Source organism: Gambusia affinis, linkage group LG18, assembly GCF_019740435.1.
Source record: "Gambusia affinis linkage group LG18, SWU_Gaff_1.0, whole genome shotgun sequence".
NCBI classification, from domain to species: domain Eukaryota; kingdom Metazoa; phylum Chordata; class Actinopteri; order Cyprinodontiformes; family Poeciliidae; genus Gambusia; species Gambusia affinis.
The window spans coordinates 6,012,272-6,030,357 of record NC_057885.1 but is presented as its reverse complement, the minus strand read 5'-3'; the positions used below and the strand labels follow the sequence as shown (position 1 = coordinate 6,030,357).

The window sequence follows — 18,086 nt, the reverse complement described above, 5'->3', positions numbered from 1 at the left end:
TTTACCAGAGAAAAAAAGACGTTGAAAACTGGGTTTTGGCTGTTTGTTTTGTGTTTTTTTTGTCTTCTTTGGTAACAGTGATAACATTTTTCAATATTCAGAAATATTCCTTCTACAAAGGTAAAGTACTCCTGCATTTACCTTAGAAATGTGAATGTGTGAAAAAGTGCTCTTCATCATGCACAAAGTAGAATACCATAAAGTGGCGCATTGACATTAGTTGACAACATTATAATCATAATTTACTCTAATCAGCAATTTAACTTAACCAAGTAATTTTATTGTCAAAACAAAACGGCAAACATTAAAGCTAAGTTGGCACAATTTTAAACTCCATATTTGTTCTTACAGTCAATATTTTACAGTGTTACAGCTGCATTTAGAAAATAATTGAATCAAATTATTTCTCCCCCAAACCAATTAAAGAAGTAAAAAACCCTATATTACATAGATTTACCACATATTTCATGTTTAATAGAAAGTCAAAAGCAAAATTAATGTTAATGTTACTGTAACATTGTTATAGTAACATTAAAATAATAATAATAGTAGTAATTATTATTATTATTATTATTATTATTAGTAGTAGTAGTAGTAGTAGTAGTAGTAGTCTTTTCTTTTCGCATCTAATTAATTTTTTTTTCCATCGAGAAAGTGAAAAATTACACTTTATCCCTCAGAGTGAACCGTCGCTCACAATAGACAATCTCCGAATGAATCTAGACAGCGTGCTTAGCCGTGACCGAAAGAACGAGAGAGAGAGAGGAAAAGGCGTTTCCACGTTTCAGCAGCCGGTCACACAGTACCAGACTTCAGCGCGCGCAGCTTCTCCGAGAGATCACGACTAAATCCGAACCTAACATTCCTCCGTTATCACCCACCAGCTCAGACTGACAGCTGACCTGACCCGTGTCCCCTTCACGGCCGCGGCTCCCTCTGTCTTAAAAAAAAAGAACATTGACCCATCACTCGAAGCCGTAAAACTGAACCAGACGAGGTGGGCTTAATTCCCCCCACCACTCCCCAGCACCACGTCTGTGCTCTCTGAGGCCGACGCCGACACATTCCGAGGAAAATTTTCGTCCCGCTGCTCCCCTCATCTCTGCCTTGTCTGTAGCCGACCCATTTTGCTGCGCCCGGGGTGAGTACATCTCCGTTCTTTCTGCTTTTATTCCCGCTTCGGGGTTGTTACTTTAAAACGCAGCTCCCTGGAGCGTCCTTCATTCATTTGTCTGAGCTGGGAGTCGAACCGGCTCCTTCATTCATGGACACGGTTCGCCTCTCCGCGTGCATACCATTGCATGATGTCGATGGGGAAGAGTACTTCACATTCATTCTGGAAAACGTAGTTTTCAGTGTGTTTCTGCCAAATATAAGACATGTGTCATATAATTTAGATTAAGGACATTTCATTTCCCCAGTATACAGTTGATTTTTACAATTGCGTGGCAAATTGGGTTTTCCCCCCACGTTCCCTTGGGGGCTTTCAGTCCATCAGCAGTTAAAGTAATTGCATTGGAATCGTCAAGGCTGCCAGTTCACATGTATCCGGTGTCCTTTCATTTCCCAGCGTCCTCATGGTACTGTTATTCTGACTCTACCATAGCTTTCATGTTCTACAGCTGAACCACAACAGGTTACAATATTACATAACTCTTATAAATTGTTGTTTAATTCGTTTATGGAATCTCCAGTTGTTTTGAACCAAAGCTTCTAAAGTATTGCGACTGTAATAATAACCCTGGCAATTTGAGTATGAGTGGATGGGGATGGATTTTTTCCTTTTCTCTTTTTTTATGAATGGATGAGAGAGCACACTCAATAGGGAAGGGTGGGAATTATTCTCCCCAGTTGAAGCTCTACACTTTATGAGCCTGTATACCTGTATTACATCCATAAATATTTTCACAAGCGTCGGTAGGATAGTGAGGTAACATGGAGTTAAAATACGGTAGTTTTACAATATCTCACAGTTTAAACCAAAATGTATAACTTTTGTTTTGTAATTGCTTTTATACAAAACAGAAAAGCCACGATTATTCCTTCTGCTGCTAAAACAATTCAACATGTTAATTATTAAATTTTTATATAGTGTAGTGTAAGTATAATTGTTAGTTTCAGCTGTTACAACTATAAAATTACATAAATTATGTTATCTGTTTTTGCTATTTAGACTGTAACAGTTTTTTAGTCAGGCTTCTTGCTCAGGTACCCAACCAGCAGTAAACTGTTTTAACAGAGCTTCTATCTTTCTAAGGGCATTCTAAGTAAATATAAACAAACAAACAAAAAAACAAAAAAATATATATATATATATTTTAAAAAATGAATTTGCTTATTTCTATCATGTCATTTATTTCTAGTACTGCGTAGAAAAGGATTTTGTACTTTAAAGAAAAATTTGCAGAATCTGCCAATTTTTTTAATCCGATTAACCAATTAATTGTTGATAGTTGAATTGAACGCTAAAATAATTGTTAGTTGCAGCCTTACCTGGCTGTTGATTGCAGTGGAGGTGAACAATTTGGAGGCAAGTCTTCCTCCTTCACTATTCTGTCCACTTTGAATTCAATGGGATTGAAACAAGCCCACAGCATGTTGGTGCAACCACCGTGCTTGACAGTTGCAGCAAAGTTTCTAGCTTCCAGTGGCTCACCTCGACCACACGTTAACGTTTCGTCATGTTTAAGCTCTGCCTCGTACATGTGACCAGCTGCCATTTTCAGTGGCATGACCTTAACGTTTCTCTTCTACAAAAACATAACCTTTGACTTTCTAAAGAAAAAAAAAAAGACATTAACCACCATGAAAACGAGCACCGCTGATATATTTTTGCGTACGTCCGACCTCAAAACCGTTTGAATGTGTTGGGAGTCTTTTTTTTAGGGGTGTTTTAATAAAAAGGGTCTCAACAAGCTTTTTGGACTTTGTATTAAAAGTTCACCAGGATGAAGCTGGGTTATAGATCGAACGGACCAAGTCTCGATCCTTTCAGAAATGTGTTTGCCGTTTTGTGTGTGTGAGCCTTGACTCAGCTTTTTGGGAGCTTGTCTCCTCTCTGTGATATTCATCGATCCGTCTGCTTAAACAGAGGGGGGAGAAAAAAAATCTGGGCAGCACAGCAGAAATGTGCTTCCTCTCTCGGGTTCACTTCCTCTTGTGTGTATATATGTGTGTGTGTGCGCGCGTGTGTGTGTGTGTGTGTGTGTGTGTGTGTGTGGTTTCGGATGTCCCCCCCCTCCTCTTCTTTTCCCTCCCATCAACACCAAAGCGGCTGCGGCCGCCGGGGGAATGTTTGTGGTTGACTGTTTGCAGGCTCAGAGTCAAACACAGAGTTCGGGAAGATCAGTGTTAAACTGGTGGAGCTCGAAACAGTCAAAACAAAAGAGGAAATGCGTCAGTCTTTTTTTTTTCTTTTTTTTTTTTGTGACTTGTACTTCAAGTGCCTGGTCTGCAAGCTGCTTGTTATACACACATTTAGACTTACGATAACTTCACCATAACCACAAGACAAGGAAATAAAACAAACTCTGTTGGCATCCTTCCTCATATTATTTATACCATTAAAGGAAGACGTCGCTCACAGGAAGCTGAAACCCATTTAGTTACTGCATTTTTTTTTTTTTTTTTTTTACCAAAGCTGACTCACCAAAGATAATTAGGGTCACTTCTGCAACCACAGGAAATGAGGAATTGAAAGGTGGGTTAGTAAAAAAAGCAAAAAAAAAAAAAAAAAAAAAAAGCCTCTGCTTTAAATTTAAAAAGCAAAAGTACCATTTTCTCCCTGAGTTTCATGCATTACCAACACCAAACAATAACTTGAATTCTTAGAGCTGAAATAAAACAGGTTATTTGTGTATAACTACAACTAGATCCTCATCATCTCAAAGGGAACTGCTCAAAGAGGAATAGTAAAGGGAGGCTCTGTCGAGGTCAACTGACTTTATTGAAGCTCTATTAAGAAAATGTACTTAAGCATTGAAAGAAAACAATGACAGTGAATATGATCAGTCATACCTTGAACACCGTGCCAGTCCATCCTGCAGAGTAAAGACTTAGTAAAGATTAGGGTTGGGTGTTGCTAAGAACCTTTCACAATTCAGTTGCAGATTTTTAGGGCACAATTCGATTCAATAACAATTATATCAATATTGATTTAAATACTTTGCGAAACACGTTGATCTTTGATTTAACCATTAAACATATGAGGTAATGACGACTAAAACCTTCACACAAACATGTTGTAGTTATACAGTCGATCCCTCTGGTATTCTGGTTTACTCATGAGATTGACCCTAGGCATCTATATGTCTTTTACTTTTGTCTAGACCCTATTTGAGTTTTGGAAATGTAATAAACTGCTTTCTGTGCTCTACATGCTCTGGGTTAAGAGATTGACAAAGTTTTACAATATCTTGCGCTTGTTTTCTACCAAATCACTTTGAACTCAGTACATTGGTAATGATAACAAATTACCACCACTGATTGGTCAGCTGCTGGCAAACCCACTGGATTGATTTGACAGGTGGGTGTCAAGTCAGTTCCACTCGTGAAAGTTGGACGTAGGAATAAATAACTTCTAAACACATCTCTGTGCATTAGTGACAAAAAATAGAAAGATATTGATGAGGCACTGGCAGCAAAGGATTCATTGTAAAAAATATGTCCATGTTGTGGCCTTTCTTCTGGATATTTGGGTACGTCTGTTCATCTATGGAGTGTGGACCTACTGTACTCTATTCTCCGGATTTTTGGTTGCTTAGATTGAATCTAGTCTCCAATTTACAATTTGAGTGTCAGGAGAACCTGATATTTGGAAAAGCCTTCACATCACCATGGGATCTGCCATGCGATATTCAGTGAAACCTAGCCTCAGCCGGATTCAACAACAAAGGACGTCATCACAGAACACAAGGTAATTACGGTCACATCATTAATGAAGACCCACAGAGATCTTTGTGATCTTAAAGGATGTTCTTGGATATCACGGATTGTCTAGCGGGTCCACTGATGTGCAGCCTGGTCTCCCAGGAAGATATGAATTACAGAGAGTCACTGTCATTATGGGGTGTTACATTCCTACCTGGAATCTGTTTCCTTGACCTGCTCTGAACTAAGTTTCTCATTGCTGTATAGCATGCAGAGATGACAGAATATGTTTCACCATATAATAATCAAAATATATTGGCAAATATTATTATAGCCAATATATTGTGTGCCTACAAAGTTATGCTGTATGCATTTATTGCAGAATAGTGTGCATATATTGGGATAAAGGGTGTGCAATTCACAGTGGTAAAGGTACATTAGTTTTAGTAGAGGAATTCAACTATCTTAAGATTTTTTTCTACACAAAAAGGAGATCACAAATACGTTTTTTGTATTAGTCATAAAACAACATCAAAACACACTTAAGTTTGTGTTTTCAGTACGACGAGGGGGATGAATACCTTTGCAAGGCACTGTGCAGATAAAGAGAGCGGTGACTTCTCCTCGTGGTAGAGCTGAGCTCCATGGGTCTGATGTCCCAGTCATTTGGGTCACTGGAAGTGATACCGCCTGCAGGACACAGTCTGTGTGGGCAAGAGTGAAAACCAGCACTGAGAGCCAGGCTCACCGCCCCCGCTGAAGTAAAAATGTCTGTAGCCAACTCTTATTTTGTTGTGTTTAAGCATGTCCAGAGGAGTGGACATTCTCCTTGTGGCCAAACAGGAAGTGATCCCCGCCTCCCTGTTACATCACAGCTTGGTTGCTTTTTTTTAAGTACCTGCCATATTTGATGTTTCCCCACTTGCAATGAACAACAAGAATCTAAATTTATCATTTATGTGAGCTAAAAATAAAAATTTACCTTGATTCAGTGATTTATTGTAAACCGACAACAGAGGTTAAGCCTTTCCCTCTGATGCTTGTGCAGATTTAATCTCTCTGGCAACTGCTCATGATCTCTCGTCGTCTGCATGTTTTTGTTTCTTCTGCTGTTGTAGAGCTCCGGTTTGTTGACTAGGTTTGGAAAAGGTCTGCATTGTTTATGTATATATATTTCTTTCTTTCTGTCTTTATTTGTTATTGTTTTTTCATGTACTGCGTGAGGAGCAAACGTGCAGCGATGATTGCATGAGCACAGCTGTGGAATCATTCCATAAATCCAATCTGTCTGTATTTCACAGTGGCCAAAATAGTGGATAAAATGACCCAAACACGCAGACTGGCTGAACAGCACAAACAGCATTGAAAATTCACTGTACTTTCACACACACGTACACACACAACGATTGCACGATTCGATTTAGGACACTCGTCTTTCCCCCCGGTGGGCATAATCTGCTCTGCAGCTTGCCTCTGAATGAAACGCCTCGGTGGGCCTGATTGGATTTGATAAGACCTGATTCAACTGAGGCAGGAGGGAAAGGACGCAAATACATGCTTGCATTGTGCTTGCATTGTGCTTGCATGTGTGTGTGTCTCTTTTAGATGCTACAGGATATTATCAAGGGTGAGCTCAAGGTGTTAGGCGCTTGCCTGTCTTTCACACACACACACATGCTCAAATACATTCCTCACGTTAATGTCTGACACCATGCTCCAAAATCAGCAATGTTACACACTAAATGCAAATAATAATAATAATAATGTTTTTAAAAAGTTTGTTTTGTTCAGTTGTCAGCCCCAGTTCAACAAAAGTGCTGGCATTCCCCTTTGTGCTGGTTATATAATGGATTTCACATCTGCTACTCACTTTTTTTTCTTTTTTTTCCCCCCACACTGACCTGCATGTTGCTCTCCATTCACTTTGCTACGTTGAGGTATTAATATCAACAGGAAAACAGTCACCAGGGAGCCTCGTCTTCTATTTTTAACAGGCTGGAAGAAAAACACAATGACTTCCTCTGCATACCTTTTCTATCATGACAGGAAGTGCCTTTATGTTACGTTCCAGAGGCGAGATGAAGTCATTGAAACAGAACTGTGAAAAGCGCAGGTGCAGAAAAAGCACGAGTGATAACAGATTTTCCTGTAATTATATGGTGTGTATTAGCAGAAATGACGTTTGCTAAAAAACTAACATTGGTAACATGAGGTTTAGCATTGCTAACCTCATGCTGTGCTAATCATGACATGCTTAAAACTACTTTACCATCGATTTAGTTAATAATTCTAAACATTTGGATGAAGTTAAAACTCTAATTCATTCCCAGATGAAAATAATTTTCTTTTTTCCATTTTCTGCTGGGTGCCATTTTAATTTATTCCCCCTTAGTAGTAATGTGACACAGTGACATTAGATTCCGCATTTCAAATACACTTTGTACTTCCTAGGATGTATTAAGTTAATTTCAAATATGTCTCTCAAAAAGAGGCAAAGGGTTCAAGAGGTTAAATATGATTAATTTTCCTTTACACATATTTATGGGCAAACTCACATTATAACAAAACTACTACTATTTTGCAGAACACTTCCACACCTTTGATCCCAAAACTGCACACTATTCAGAATGCTAGCCCATCTAAAATCAGATATGCTTGAAAAATGTGACGGGACTTGATTTTCCAGAGAAATTACACTGGTGTAACATTCATTTTCAATATGCAAGATATTAAACAGAGTTTAAAGCAGCTTAAAATTAGGTAATTATTCAGTTTTCGGTCTATAAGGTTGCATACATACTTGACAAACTTACTGACATTTCAACGTTATTTCTGTTGACCAACAAAAGTGCAATGACTTTAAGCAATAAATAAAGTAAATAAGCTATTGCAATGTATTAATGTGCCTAAAATTAAGGTCTTAAAATGTCTTAAATTTATAAACGATTGTAGGTTGGCCTTAGGTCTGTTAATCACATACACATCGTGGTTTTTTTTACCTATATAGCAATATTTTTTTTACATCTATCATCGGTAAGTGGAAATTTGCCATTTAGCTGGATGATGCTCATTTTCACCACTTGCTCACCCATGTGAGGCTAAGTTCATCCTGTGCAAAAAACTTTGGACACTATGGAGGTTAAAGTTACAGAGAGCCATCTACAGTGTGAGAAGCACAAAGCTACTGCCAAGAGCAGCAAACAGACCCCAGAAATTTCACAGTGTTTGCTGTGCCTGATTGTTAACAGCAGGTTGCCAGCCATCCCTATCTTAAAAACTTTAATTTTGACTTGCTAAAACATGCAGGTTCACTTACAGATGTTTTTAGCTGCCTCACTGCGTCGTGTTAGCCACTTCTCTAATAATCTTATCTCTGGTCATAATATTTATTCCATGATCTATCATCTGCCCTTTGTAGAGCGCCCACTCTAATTATTATTAACAACGCTTTACAGACTTGACATTTCTTTTGCAGTTCATTAGCAATTTATGCTAATAGTTACTTAACCATTGATGTTTCAGTGCTTTAACCAACTTTATTAATACCACAATAAACTACAACAGTCTCACTAAATATGTGCACAAACGTGTGTGTCTGTTTTAGACAACTTTTTGGCCGGTCTTTGTCATCGTAACAGATGACGAGCCAGCATGCGGCACAGTGGAGAATCTTGCTGTGCCCATAGAGGTAGGGGGGCTGTGTCTTTGCGCTTCTTCATCTGCTCGTTGGATGATGATGTTGAATCTTCGCGTCTGTATTTGTGTGTGCCAGTGTGTGTGTGATTGTGAGTGAAGGTTGGGGTGTGGGCGGAAAGCATGGCTTTGGAACAGTTGGACTCGATGAGCAATGCCTGCGCTGATGGGACTCTTTGTGTTGGTGAGGTGATTCAGGGCTGTGGCCGCTTATTTCTGGTGCTCTGAATTGGACGTGATCTGCACCAAATGTTTGCATGGCTTCAACTAACAGCATTTGTTTTCTGCTCCACGCAGCTGTCTCAGCTAGGAGCGACCATCCATGTCGACGGGGAACATTTGCTTTCTGAAATAACGTGTTAAAAGTCCGTATGTGTGAGGTCATTTATGGTACGGGTTGGAAAGAAGACATGCAATGAAACACACCAGCATCTAAACACACATACACACACATGCTCGCAACGTCTCCTCGCTTCAGTACAAATTCAGGCGTCAAACTTGTTTGACGTTGTTTATATAACCCTCAGGGGACCCGAGGACCCACATAGCAGTCGAGGTACAGCGTCTTGCACTAAAGCATTTTACCGCCACACAAAGACCCGCCTGGAAGCTTTTATGCAACGCCTCGCGCCAAGATTTCTGAGAAATCAAATGCAAGGTGGGCAGCAAGCAGCAACCCTAACCACATCTGCTCTTGTTGTTTTCTTGCATGCAATCTGAAGCCATCTCACATAACCCATTGGGTGTCAATGGGTTATGTGAGATTCTCTGAAAGCATCAAAAGAAAATTATTCAGTAAGTGCACAGAGCCTCTCTGTCCGTAGAAAACATATCTCTAAATCAGACTTAGTCTTGTTTTCATCTAGACATATGAATATAGACACACAAGGTCACTATTTATCCTAACTTATTGCTTTTTGGGCTGTTGGTACAAACCACGGGATGTCACACATCCACGGAGATGACATGTAAACTCACCTGAGATAGGATAGAAACTATTCAATTGTTACATGTTTATATATGAAAATGAAAATAATGTTTGTCTTTGATGTTTATGCAGACCTATAAACTCATAAAATATGACACATTGTAAGCCGTGGTCGTAGAAATCAGTGGAAATCTGAATCAGTGCAACAGGTGCTCCTGCTGCACTGATTCTATTCTTTGACTAATAACTTAAGGATAAATCTTTTCTAACCAAGCTAAATGGAAAGCGTCACTCAGTTTCCAAACAGAAGAGGCATTTCTCAGATTTGTTCAACAGTTTGTGTCCTTCCAGCAGTAAAATATTATGTGCACACCATTACTTCTAAAACCCTTTCAGTCATCACAGCCATGCGTCACTGCTTTATACCGCACACTTTATCACAGAGGTTTAGACAAAATAAATATTGAGAGGATGTCCATGTTAGGAGAAGAAACAAAAGCTCATCCAGAATGAGAAGAAAATGGTCAATACTTCCACTGTTTCCCTTGTTCCGTAGCTCCTGAGCTGACATCAGGGAGCCATGTAGCTAAAACAAATAGGAGTTCAAGGCTTGTATTACATGAGCTGTAATTGAATTTAAGCAATTGTTGTGATGAAAGATGCTTTTTACCCATGCTGGTAATTACTGCTGGGAGATAGAGCATAGAGCTTTGCTGGTTGCTAAGGCAGGTTTGGTTACTAAGAAACTAATTAGAAATGTGTCAAATTATTGCTGCTGGTGCTTTCCAGCGTTACCATGATACAGTGGGGACGATAAAGTGAAAAGAACTGCAAAATGCCTGAAGGTTTTGCTCTGCGTGTTTATCTCCAGAGCGTTGGACTTTGTTGCTTCATTTGTCTCTTGCTCCGGGTCAGAATGTAGATCTTCATCACATCCTTGTCAATCAACAAGTCGCCCGCACATTAGGCCAGAAATGTTGTTCTGCCAACGGAAGCAGTCGTTTAACTGAGTTATTACCATGGCAACATCAAGGATAGCAACCTGGACTGTCTGGCAGGGAATTCATCTAAAGTTGGGTTGTTACAGAAATCCATAAAGAGAGGCTGTGAGGTGCATATGAAGTGCGGCTGCTACCTGATGCGGGATGATGGACGGAGTTTAATTTCCTGTGAACAGTACCTACTTTCCTCCCCCGGTGCTGGTACGCTCAATCCGCTAATGGAGCAACAGGGAGGACTGAGTGACGGCAGCAAGAGAGATAGCGTAATAAAGGAGGGCAAGTTTTTGTGTCTTGCCTGGAGTCGTAACACAGACTGAAGAAGTTGTTTAATCTCTAATGGTCTCTTAGGGGGTCTGTGAATGTGTGTGTGTGTGTGTGTGTTGGGCCGCTTCCCCTTACAGCCCCTGATTGTTTGACTCCACTCCGCTGCAAGTGTGTCTGCGCGCGCCTTTCCCTCGCCCCATTCAGCAACCAATGATGACTCATACTAGCACCCCTCCGCCCCACATCCTTCTCTTCTTCCTTGCCGTCCTGTTTTTGTCGCCTCCTCTTCCTCTCTTCCGTGTTCCCGTCCCTCCTCTTTCAGAGGCTCAGAGCAGCAGATGTGCCTTGGGCTGGTTAGCGTAGATGAAAACTTCGGGTGTGGAGGTAGTAACAGCCCATGTCTTTTAGATTTTGTTAGTCACTGACAAATAAGTGGTAATTATTGTGCAATTAATAACTGTTTACAGTGTTGAATGTCTTCATTTTGGTGCTGGCTCAATAGGAACAAATAATAAAACAAATGAAAACACAATGTGGAGTTTGTGCTTTGCGACAGGGATTTGAACTCAGGACAAAGACAGGCAGTCATGCCCTGCCTTCATTAGGCCTGCCACTATAATAAATTTGGTTGGATGATAAATTGTCCCAGAAATTATTGCGATAAATTTTTTTGAGAACATTTTCAACTAATATAACAGTAAAGGCTTATTAACCCTCCCAGGAGGAGCGCGGTAGATGTTACTGTCGAACGGTGGGGAGGTGAGGAGGTTGTCCCGTCAGACCATCAGTTCCCGAAACCACACATTTTCAATAAAAAATTTAAAAATGCGCGTGGCGTCAGCGTGACTCCACTGCACCGCGCACAAGGTAAAAAGCTTGTGGGGTCCAAATGACCCTGTTTCTTGAGAATATGAGCGCAAGAAAGCAAGAATACTCACCGAAAGAGAAAAAAACCCCTTTAATTCCTAAAGTTTTTTTTAGAAATGAATTAGTTTCATTTAACACTGGAACTGAAAAACATTTTACATGCCCAAAATAAAACAAACAACCGAAACAACAACTATTAAAATGAATTATGAAATCGCTGTAACAAAATGATAATCATTCGGTTTAGTCAAGGAAAATAGGCAAAAGTCGCAGGTAGTTCAAAGTAGCTACTTTGTCTTGGGTGTCGTATGTTTGCAAGATTTTTCAAAAGGCAGATTTTTTTCAACTATATTAAAAGACGGCGTCTCTTTCACGACTTCCAAATCAAAGTTATAGCGCTCATTTTAATTTCATGTTATTAATTGATTTTTTGGTTGTGATTCTTTTTAAGCCACTTTAAAAACTGCAGTTTGTTAAAAACTCAACATGTAGTTCTACTGCACTAGCAGGTAGTGTGACTATTTTCCCAACTATTATTTGCTTGTATATTTAGTTGGTACTTTTTGTAATGCTTTGCTTAAATGTTTATCATAATGGCTTAAATATAAAGTACAGATGCCATGATAAACATTTTTGTAAATGTAGGAATTACTGTTTTAAATCAGAGCTGTTAGGTCATGTTGCACGTTTTTGTTTTCAGTTATCCTGTGGTGGTTTTATGGAAGGGAAGGGTATCATTATATTGTGAGTTTTATTCTCCAAAACAACTTTTTTCCCCTGATTTTGAAGGCGTGGCTCAAAGCTCTTGGTAAAACATCATTGGTTTGTATCCTGTGTTTGCAAAAGAGTTAACCAGCAGATACAGTCCAAACACGAAGACGTTGGGGAAGAAAATCTTGGCTCCCTTCGCCTCTCTTCTTGCAGAGATGGCAAGTACAACAAAGGCAGCTATTCCTCCTCCCAGTTCTGTGCTGCTTCCAACTCCTCCACCTCCTCTACTAACTCCTTCTTGTCTCGCAGCAGAGCTGCACGGTTGCAGACGGCACTCTTTTTCAGCTTTCCGCAGGGGATGCAAATCTGTGTTCAACGAGTTCATTTCTGCTGTTTTCATGATGTGTGATTGCGCATCGAACAGCAGTGCTGATATTTGTGTACGGCTTAAGTTATGTGTGGGTGTGTTATCTGCGCATCTCTGCAATCTGCCATGTGGAATGTTACAGGCATGGATGCCTGGCCTATTTCCCTACGTGTGTGTGTGAATTGTGTATGTGTGTGTGTGTGTCTACAGCTGTTGCTTCTGCCCTCTATGTAAAGCGAGGTTATGGCATCCTGTTCCTCTTCTTCGCTGCCTCTCCATCTGGAGTTGATCCAGCCTCAGTAAACTCTGCTTTACAGTGGGATACAGCTCCATTATCACAGTGGAGAGCGTGGGCATCCGGACCAAGGCTTGTTGTGTTAGTGCGTGGACGTGTGTGTGGGCGTGTGTATGCGTGCGTGGGTGTGTGCGTGTGTGTGTGTGTGTGTGTGTGTGTCTTCTTGTTAGTGCCAAATTCAGAATAAACACTTGTGAAAACTAACCCTACATGAATGCAGCAACAACTAAACGGGACCAGTCGTGTCAGAGAGGATGCGATTTACCACTAAGCTGCTGTTATAGCATATCCTATTTTGCCAAGTATGCTAATATATTGAGGGGGAAAAAGATGCTATTTGGCCCTCAACAAGACGAAATTATGCATATTTACCGGAACATCAGCCCTTGTCTTGTATGTAAAGCAAAGCTTTGATGTGTTTATGTTCTGAATAGTTCATGTATACTAGTATCAATGCTGTGGAAGAGTTGAGGTACAGATGTGGTGGAATTTCAAAACATTTTTAAAAAATCTTGTGGCCGTCTGGCCAACATGATGATTGAGCTTCATTTGTTGCTGCAGTTTCAAAAGCATTGTAATGTGGGCGTTTTTCTCTGTCATTGTATTTTCCTTTAGCTTAGAAAGAGAGATACTTTATGGCTTTAGGATCATTTATTGCCTTTAGCTAGCTAACTGGCTGCTGGCAGCGAAAATTTGGTATTGAATTTGTCATTTTGTTTTAAAAAATAGTACATTTTGTAGTTATCTGTTCAGATAATATGCTTGTATAGAAAGGTTTTTTTTTTTCTGACGGTGTACTGTTAGTTGCAGTAACAAGGGACCTCATGTTTATTTTTCTGCTGATGAGGAAGCAACTGCGGCTAAAAATCAAACAGATTATACGTTGTTTTGAAATTTCTCATGAGGCACAGTGAACACGTTTGGGTCCGTTTCCATCTCAGTTCTGGCAACCGAAACAGCAGCTGCCTTAAAGGCGCCAATTCCCGGCCGGAACGGACCCTGGGATAGCAGGCTAACACCCGTGCTAACGCGACACATATGCCTCAGGTTTGTCAATACTACCTGCCAGCAGCGTTCTGTCGAAGGCGAAATGTTCCCACGTCGATTTTGGCGCGGAGGCAGCGACAACGTGTGCAGGTGTCTGTCAGGTACAGATGTGAGCCTGAGAATGAAAACAGACGTGGGAGCGAGAGGGGGAGGAGGCGGTTTGATTACGAGGAGAACAAAGTGTTGGTTGGGATAAATAATCTCGATTCTGCCACAGCACCTTTCCATTAACAAAATCAGACGAAGGAACAGAGTTCATCGATTTGTGAATACAATTTTTTTTTTGGCAAAGTATAGAGTGAGCACACTCTGCAAACAGCAAAAGTGGGAGTAATAAAATATTGTTTTGCATGTCTATAAAAGTGATTTTGACTCTGTGTGTCTGTTTGGCTCAGCATTCATTTCTTTGTCTTTGCATATTGCTGAGGGAAGAAGAGGAAGTACAGAGTACAGAGGTGCTGCTGTTATTTTTTATTTTATTTTTTTACAGAGCACAAGAAGCCATGCTGCTTACAGAGAAAGCTTTGGTCAGCCATACTTTGATTGTTTCCTGCTGCTGAATAGATCAACACATTCGTTACAAGAGGCAGCGATCTTGTTCGGCTTTTATTTCAAAGTTTCCAAAAGACTTGGAGCTGTTAAAACCTCATAGCTCAGACAGGAGTCAATAAAAAAAAAAACAGAGCTGGGAATTGAGCATTCGCGCTTTTGTGGTCAACCTCGCACAAAAAGTAACTTTTTTGTTGTATTTTTTCAAATCAATACCGAAGAAATGAGTCATTTCAATTATTTTTTCTGCAAGATTTGTTTGTTTCATACAAACACCAGAATTCCTAGTTTGAAAATCAGTCTTCTCTAAACATAGACTGGTGAGATCACGTGAGTATCACTATGATGGGGAAAATAAAAAAATGACGGAGTGAATGAGAAGGAAGGGAGAGGGAAGGTGTTATAGGTGTTTGAGGCGGAGGAAGGCAAGTGCTGAAAATGAATTGGGTTGTTGAGAAGAGGCGTTGGAAAGGATGTGAAAAGAGAAAATGGTGCAACATGGTTTTTTTTTGTTTTGTTTTTTTTTTATCCTCGTCTTTTCTGCAGGATGATCTCACCTGAACACATTTAGCTATTTTCTTCCTCATCCAATCCCCATCAGAAAATGACAGTTGTTCACTCTCTTGAAAATATTTTAAAAACCGAGATATGATTGTCATTTTATAACTAATGTCCCTTCATCTTATTTGGCTCTTTAATGTTCAAATTGGGCAAATTGTTAACTGCATAAATTATATTAGAGATTTATTTTATTTTCTGAAAGACCAACAGTTCAACAAACAGAAGCAGCCGGTCTGTCATTGAAATAAGAATTTTTTTAATAGGAATTAATCAGAATTAAGGACATGCATGCATGTTTCTGTACATGTATGCACTTCTGTCTTATTTTCTGATACTCAGCTTGTAAAACTACACTACTACACTTTCATGAACTCTCGTATTAAACCCAGCGAAGACTTGAACTCCATAATGAGGTTCTGAAGTGGAAAAGGCAGCTCCTGCTCAGCTTCCTGGTTTCCATGATTTTTTTTTTTGTTTTAGCTCGTCTTCAACCGTTTCCTCTTCGGCCGGTGAATCCATGCTGTGAACTTTGACCCCTTGAGGAAATGAACCGGTGTTAGAACGACACGCTTTCTCATCTGGAGCTCACCTCCTCGTTAGGAGCGGGACGTGGACGCGTCTCAAACCCGAGTCTGTATGAGTGAGACGATCCTCTAAAACACCTCGGTACTGATCGTTTTCTTCCCAACTTCTATCACACCTGTTCTCACCCAGATGTGCACACACACACACACACGCACACACACACACACACACCTAGCCCGGCTGTCATCAGATGATCTTCAGAAATCAGCTTGATTTTTCTGATTTCTGGGCGTCCCGTTGAGGCGTCTGACAGCGTTTCACCGCAGCCTCGCTGTGTCCCAACATTTGCAGCTCTTAATTAGATTTACTGCATGACTACCTGACCACCTGTTTCTCTGGCTCTCATTCTGGCTAAGAGAAACGCATAAAGCGGCACAATCCTCAGTAGCTACTTATTTATGTCACAGTTATGTGTTTTTGCTGCTACAAAGCAAAAGCAAAATAAATCTTAATAAACTTGAAGCGACGAGGCTTGGCAACTAAAGCACACATTCCTCTTGGTTTATTAAACACTACCATTTGTTTTCATTAATTGGATTATTCTACCGATGTTTTGTTGTTTTTTTTCCCCCTGCTGATTAAATGTAAAAGTAAGATTTGCCTGAAGGAGTCTGCTAGATTTGAGGGTAAAAACAAATAAAAAATCATGATAAAAACAAATAAAAATCGGTGAGCTCAAAAACAAAACAATTTAATCTGAATATATTTAAAAGTTTCTGTTTGTCTGATAGGTATCCCCAAGAGAAAATGTCAGAAAGATTCGAACATGGCATTTCTTAATTACATATTTAAAGAGAATAAGTAGGGGGTAAAAAATGACCGGTAGTGTATTGCACCAAATAACTTTAATAAAATAAAGTTTCATCGTATGAAATGACAAATCAAAATTAAGTCTTTTCAACCGTAACCCTTTACCGGATAAAATAATTGTAGGCTAGCTACCAAAAAAGCCAACTCAAACACAGGAGGTTAGCGCTAGCTGGAGAAATGGCTTGGGAAATCCTACAACGGCTAAAATATCACGCCACTCCATTTTTGTCTCCATTTTGTGAAGAAGTGAAATTGCATTACAGGCTTTGCCAAGAGTCTCCTCTTGATATATATTTGAAAAGTAAAAAGAGAAAGAAGCATAGACAGGACACCAGTCAACACCTGCAGAGAGGGAGAAAAACAAAACTAAAAAACCACAGCAACAATTAACATATGCATATATTACAATTGTAACATCACTGACAATTTATCACTAGATGTATTTAGTGGTAACGTAGAGTGTATCTGAAAATCATCTAAATCCAAACACCTGAACTGACTTTGATAGTGTTTGATAGTGAAGTCAAACTCCATTAGTTCCCATACTTGTAATTCAAAACTGCACACATTTTATGGCCGTCAATTCATTTCAATCTTAGAAACATTCTAGTCATTCTCTCTTAAATCTTGCTAACCAACTTCTCCGCTACTGTAAACGTTACATAAGCGTTCAACTGTGAGGGATTCTGGAATCTGGATTCTGCTGGTCCTTTTGGTATCAGGGGTCCGAAGAGGTCAATACTTCAATCAATCAATCAATCAAACTTTATTTGTATAGCACATTTCAGCAGCAAGGCATTTCAAAGTGCTTTACATCAAACACAAAAACACAATGAAACATAGAATCAACAATAAAAACACAACATCAAGTCAGATTCCGTCAATAAATTTGCAATTGATTACGTTTCCAATCCAACTCTAAACAAGTGGGTTTTTAGTTGAGATTTAAAGGAAGTCAGTGTTTCAGCTGTTTTACAGTTTTCTGGAAGTTTGTTCCAGATTTTTGATGCATAGATGCTAAATGCCGCTTCTCCTCATTTGGTTCTGGTTCTGGGGATGCAGAGCAAAACCAGAACCAGAACCAGAAGACCTGAGAGGTTCTGGAAGGTTGATACAATAACAGCAGATCTTTAATGTATTGTGGTGCTAAACCATTCAGTGATTTATAAACTAACAACAGTATTTTAAAGTCTATTCTTTGAGCTACAGGGAGCCAATGGAGGGACTTTAAAACTGGTGTTATGTGCTCTATCTTCCTGGTTTTAGTCAGAACGCGAGCAGCAGCATTCTGGAGCATTCTGAATACTTTGAACCAACCATTTTAATCACGAGTGCTTCAGTATTCGAAGCCCCCACCTCTTCTTCTGCAGTATAATTTCCCCGCTGCTGACAGCATAGTGTTTGCATTTTGACATAAATGCTGCCTGCTGTGGTTGTTTTCTTTAGGCCTACCAGGCGCTCAGCGTGCTGCCATTTGTGGCATATTACTCTTGATTGGACCCCGAAAGGCGCAGAGGTGAGAATGTATGTTCAAAAACG

General features: G+C 39.8%; 1 protein-coding gene across 1 annotated transcript in view; it reads left to right on the top strand.

Moving 5' to 3' along the window:
* Positions 1-988: 988 nt before the first annotated feature.
* LOC122820763 (astrocytic phosphoprotein PEA-15) overlaps positions 989-18,086 on the top strand; it is a 38,243-nt gene continuing 21,145 nt past the window's right edge. Inside the window, exon 1 of the mRNA XM_044098349.1 lies at positions 989-1,141. The gene's annotated coding sequence lies outside the window, so the exon portion shown is untranslated. The remainder of the gene's footprint in view (positions 1,142-18,086) is intronic.